We start from the raw sequence: 6000 nt of genomic DNA, 5'->3' as shown, positions 1-6000 counted from the left end.
TTCATTTGCTGGCATTCTGATGCAAACTTCAGTTTGGAGTCCTGGTACAAGTTACCGAAAGGGGCACGGTTTCAGCACCATGAATTAGTGGCCCAGCACTCTCGTTGAAACTTGAATCCAGGATGGTCAGTGCCCAGAGGTCCCAGAGCTGGAGGTAGGGCAGGGGCATCAGAGGCTGAACTTGGGTGGCGGGTGAGTGTGGGAAAATTGGCAATGTTTGAATGGTGTAGGGGCTGGTTGGGGGATGCAGCTCAGGGATGTTAGGATCAACATCATTAGGGTTTGGGGAGTGGGGCGTCAAAGCTGTGCGAGGTGTTGGGGAGAGATGTCAAAGGAAATAAGTAGTTGATTGACCTATCGGGCATCCCAGTTAGGCCTCGCTGTAGTGGATGCACTCGTCTCTGAGGTGCTTCCTGTGACAACTCAGTCAAGATCTCCCAGGTTGCTCTAAAAGGAGCATTGTACATGAAACATCATCAATCCAAGCATTGAATGGTGCAGAAATCACATCCAGGTACATGAGTGATGCTTAGGAATGCCTGTTTAAATTTTCAGAGAGATGTGAACTGATGTGAAGATGGCCATTATTGACTTTCACTCCAGCAGATATTGATTTTGAATTAATTAATGTTTTTTCTTTGAATTTCTACACAATCACTTTTATTCAAAGGAATTTAGCCTTGCTGTTCCTTCTCAGCAATGAATGCACAACTTCACATAGAAGCAGAGAGAACAGAGATAAAGACATAAAACATCCTTGGGACCATTTTCATGAAATGAAATACACACCTGAACCTGCAAATCTAGACACTGGCCAAATTGTACACTGATCTATAGACTATAGGAGCCTTTTAACAACAACCCACCTTTAATGTAGAAAACACCCTCAGGTACTTTGGAAGAGCATAATCAAATGAAAAGTTACTAACAAAATAAATACTTCAAATGGTAAGTTCAAATTTGTTTATTTTTTATTTGACTAATTTCGGTTTTGGTTTTTTGGTTTTGGTTTATTATTGTCACTTGTACCGAGGTACAGTGAAAAACATATCTTGCCTATCAATCGTACAGGTCAATTCATTACACAGTGCAGTTACATTGGGTTAGTACGGAGTGTGTTGATGTAGTACAGGTAAAAACAATAATAGTACAGAGTAAAGTGTCACAGCTACAGAGAAAATGCAGTGCAATAAGATGCAAGGTCACAACAAGGTAGATTGTGAGGTCATAGTCCATCTCATTGTATAAGGGAACCATTCAATAGTCTTATCACAGTGGGGTAGAAGCTGTCCTTAAGTCTGGTGGTACGTGCCCTCAGGCATCTATATCTTCTACCTGATGGAAAAGGAGAGAAGAGAGAATGACCTGGGTGGGTGGGGTCTTTGATTATGCTGGCTGCTTCGCCAAAACAAGGAGGGGAGGCTGGTGTCCATGACGTGCTGGGCTGTGTCCACAACTCTCTGCAGTTTCTTGCGATCCTGGACAGAGCAGTTGCCATACCAAGCCGTGATGCATCCAGATAGGATGCTTTCTATGGTGGTTCGATAAAAGTTGGTGAGTGTCAAAGGGGACATACCGAACTACTTTAACCTCCTGAGTAAGTAGAGGTGCTGGGTTGAATGAATGTTTTTTTTGGGTAGTAAGTTTATACAGCATGAAGAAAGACCATTCAGCCCAAGTAGTCTATGCTGCCGACAATTTCTTTGCCTGTTGCACCTGTATGCTAGCTTTGTGTTTCACGTACGAGGACCTCAAATCCTTTTGTGATGCAGTTTATATGCAGTCTTACTCTATTTAAATAATTATCTGTTTTGTCATTCTTCTTCCAAAGTGAACAACTTCACATTTCCCCACACATTCCTGATACTTAATGGTATTTTGACTTCTTAATAGTGTGTGTTTCTTTTTAATGTTTGTCACAAAATTATTTGTAATAGGCGAGGTCCTACCAGCACTTAAAGTCAATCTGGGTGCACATTCAGGAAGCAATCATCAGTGGCAGGATCTGCATTCATTGCCCATCCCTAGGTCCTCCTGAGAAGGGTGTGGTGAGCCCCCTATTTGCAAAGTTTCGGTCATTCTGGTGAATGTGCTCCCACACCCTTCTCAGGAGGATCCAGGGATGGTTATGTAGGAATGTTGATATATTTCCTGGCCATGATGGTGTGTGTCTGACACTTAGAGGAGCCTCGTCTGAGGCTATGACTCTCTGATCAGCTGGCATTCCCAGTGGAAGACTGCACTCAGGAGCCCACTGGAGAACTAAGCAAGCTCCCAGTAGAAAGTGGCCAGTGAACTCATGTGTTTCATCAGTTAGTGGGAGCTTCACCCCAGTCCATTGGATTGTGCATTGAAGAGAATAATCTTGACAGTTGACAATCCCTGATGCATGAAAGAAAAACTCTTTAGTTTTGGGGTCTCAGGCCATGAGAGTCAGAGAGTCATACAGCATGGAAACAGGCCCTTCAGCCCAACTGGTTCATTCTGACCAAGATTCTGATCTAAGTGAGTCCCATTTGCCCGCATTTGGCCCATATCCCTCTGAAGCTTTCCTTTCCATGTACCTGTCCAAGTGCCTTTTAAATGTTGTTAACGTACCTGTCTCAACCACTTTGTCTGGCAGCACATTCCATGTACTGACTACTCTCTGGCTGAAAAAGTTGCACCTCAGGTTCCTTTTAAATCTCTCCCCTCTCACCTTAAACCCATGTCCTCTTGTTCTTGATTCCCCAGCACTGGGAAAAAGATGGCGTGCATTCACCCTATCTATGCCCCTCATGATTTTATACACCTCTATAAGATTGCCCCTCATTCTCCAACACTCCAATGGAAAAAATCTCAACCTGCTCAACCTCTCTCCATAACTCAGTCCCTTGAGTCCCGGCAACATCCTCATGAATCTCCTCTGCACTTGAATTGAAAGGAATGCGGATTGGGCAGGGAAATAGATTGAGATGAAAGGTCAGCCACGATTTCATTGATTGGCAGAGGAGGCTCGGGTGTCCTTTTGCTACTTTGACATCTCATTGGATTGAGGTTTTATTTCAGATTCCAGGAAAATGGCACTGAAGGTGTTACATCCACTTAAATTAATCTGATAGGTATTATACTGTTGGTGAAATGTAATTGAAGACTTTGGACAATGCCATAAATGCCAGAAACTATAAATCCCTGCGTCAGAACTAGTAGAAACGTGTGTCAGTTGAAAGAAATGTTCGTCTCCGTCACTATGAACATTGGACGTGAACTTCACCCAAGGCTTTAATCCAGTAAAATTTATGTTTGTAACACATATGGCTAAACAAAACAAACACCTTTTTAAAAAAAAGTTACTACTTTAGTCTGATCTATAGCCCAGATGTTATATTTTGAAACTGGGTTTTTCTTTGGATTGAAATACATGGGAGTAAAGGTACAGTTGCAGATGAGATTCACATGGGGTCCAATATTACTAACTGTAGAACACTCTATAATGGAACTGTGCAATGGATTACCCAGTTTGTGTGGGGAAGGGATGGGAGACGTTGTATTTAACTGCACAACTCTAAGTAAGGCTGGGCCACATTGAAACTACAGAAATCTCCCAGCAAACTGGCCTCTTGTTGCATAACAGCCCCAGAGATCAGAAAGCAGCTGCTTCAAATTTGCATGGGAGGGGTTTGTGTCAATAATTGGTCCCAGTACTCAGAAGCTCACAGCAAATAGTCCAACAGGAACTCTCAAGTGACAGAGTTCAGGCCCTCCCAGTTTTAGACCTCAGAGAAGCCTGTAGTCAGGTTCAAAGGCAGTTCTTTCTGTGCCTCACCCCCAGCCGGTAGGAAGCTGAGACGACGAGAAGTAGGCAGCTCGAGGCAGGGAGATTTATTCCCTGTTCTTGCTACAGAGGAAGAATTAAACTTCTAGGTTAGAAACAGGAGGTGAGTCTTTGTGCATGTGTGGGATCTTTCATTCTCGGAGCAAGTTGGTTTCACTTGCTTTGTAAGATTCTTCCTGACTTTATGAAGTACTTTCTGTCTTGCTAAATTCTTGGCAGTGGTGAGTAATCTTTTTGGTCCAATGTGTGTCCTATGAAAAATTATATTGAACTTTACCTGTATAACTAACACCAGAAGAATAAAACTGTATTTTAAGTAAATTTTCCGAAGGGCAGTGAGTGTGTACAGATCCGAGCTGCGTGACTGTAGGGAGCTTTATTTTAAATATCCAGCAGTGTTGTTGTCACGGTATTTAACGTTCATTGCAACCTTCAGGGGTTTCGCCAGTCACAGCATATTTAATTCCTTGAACTCGGGATAGTTTGTGATTCTTTTAACGCTTTATTTCTCCAGTGTGCTAGTTACAACCACTTAGTTCAGTACATGACCTCCGTGTTGAGCAGCGTGCAGTCGACCAGCTGCTAAGTGAGAGGTTTCTCACCGGAACCGTACATTCTGTTTTTTCAAAGGAACTGTCCTTTCTATCTAGTACTATGTTGAGCAGTTGTTTAAAAGTACAGCTGAGGGGGAAGCCAAATAATCTGCGCTTCAGCCCATAGAATAACACCGCACCGAAAGAGGTCATTCTTCCCATTATAGGTGCAGAACAATCCTGTTCATCTCATTCCAATCAGTGCTTTTACCGTATCATTGCGTACTGAGCTAGAATAACCCCTGTACTTTCCGTATACAGATACAGAAAGTTAACTTTGCTGGCTGTACGTATCCTGGGATTGTGTTAGTCGGTAACAAATGTGTAGGCCCTCAGAGCTCCAGACAGAAAGTAGAGGCTGGGAAGCAAAACTTTATTTTGTGTCAAAGCTGGGAAATGGCTTTAATAGCTTTTAACTCGAGTCATGTAGTGTGCTAACAGCTTGCGCTGACTAAAAATTACCCATTACACTAATTTAGTTTTATTCTCCGCACATTCTCTTCAACTTCCCCCAAGCTCTACACACTCACCTACACACTAGGGATAATTTACGGTTGACAATTAACCTAGCAACCCACATGTTTGGGATGTGGGAGGAAACCAGAGCACGTGGTGTGGTGGGGTGGGGGTGGGGGTGGGGGACCCACATGATTACTTGGAGAACTTCTCCCAGACAGATTGAGGACAAGACTGAACCAGGGTCGGTGGGGGTGTGAGGAAGTGGCTCTGTTAACTGCATCACTATCCTGCTTCTGACATTATAAAATATTTATTTCAAATTCAAATCATTAAAAACATGAAACAAAAGCAATATAATGGGGGGAGAAAAAGTAACAAGACTCCTCCTGCAGCCCAGGGAATCCCTGATGCAATGCGTGGGGTCTCCAATCCACAGCAGACCCGGCCCAGCATAAGAATGGACTGCAATGAGCAGGCTGCAGTCCAGCAATTGATGCACTGGCATTGTCCCAAGTTTAGAGGGAGGAGGTCTGGTACCTCCTTCATGGGAATTAGATCAGTCGTGATCTTGTTGACTGTCTGAACAGACACAGGGGCTGAATGGTCTACCCCTGCTCCTACTTCTTATGTTTGTGAAAAGTTAAGTGCGATGATTCCCCTCTAAGGTGCCAGCATTTCTGCATACTACATGTGGTTATTTAACTGCATACTTAAAGCTGCTTGAAAAACACGATGATGCTGGAGGAACTCAGCAGGCCAGGCAACATCTATGGAGAAAAGCAGGCAGTCAACATTTCGGGTTGGGACTATTGGACACGAGTTTGAATCGGAGCTGCTATTGGAAATGTATCTCAAACCCTATCAGACAATGCCTTCCTAATCCCAACTACATAAAGTGTTTTCAGGAAGGTATTTTCCCTTTGCCTCTTTAATTCTTTGCCCATTACCTTAAAATTGTACACTCCCTTATACGATGAGATGGATTCTGACCTCATGATCTACCTCATTGTGACCTTGCACCTTATTGCACTGCACTTTCTCTGTAGCTGTGACAATTTACTCTACTGTTATTGTTTTTACTGTACTACCTCAATGCACGCTGTACTAACTCTAAATGCACTGTGAAACGAATTG

The 6000-nt window shown here is 43.2% G+C and overlaps 1 protein-coding gene across 1 annotated transcript in view; it reads left to right on the top strand.

Moving 5' to 3' along the window:
- The first annotated feature begins 3746 nt into the window (after window positions 1-3746).
- Window positions 3747-6000, top strand: part of gypc (glycophorin C (Gerbich blood group)) — a 99575-nt gene continuing 97321 nt past the window's right edge. Inside the window, exon 1 of the mRNA XM_052020415.1 lies at window positions 3747-3917. The gene's annotated coding sequence lies outside the window, so the exon portion shown is untranslated. The remainder of the gene's footprint in view (window positions 3918-6000) is intronic.

Source organism: Pristis pectinata, chromosome 1, assembly GCF_009764475.1.
Source record: "Pristis pectinata isolate sPriPec2 chromosome 1, sPriPec2.1.pri, whole genome shotgun sequence".
NCBI lineage: Eukaryota > Metazoa > Chordata > Chondrichthyes > Rhinopristiformes > Pristidae > Pristis > Pristis pectinata.
The sequence above is the reverse complement of the archived record's forward strand: the minus strand, read 5'-3'. Positions and strand labels throughout refer to the sequence as shown.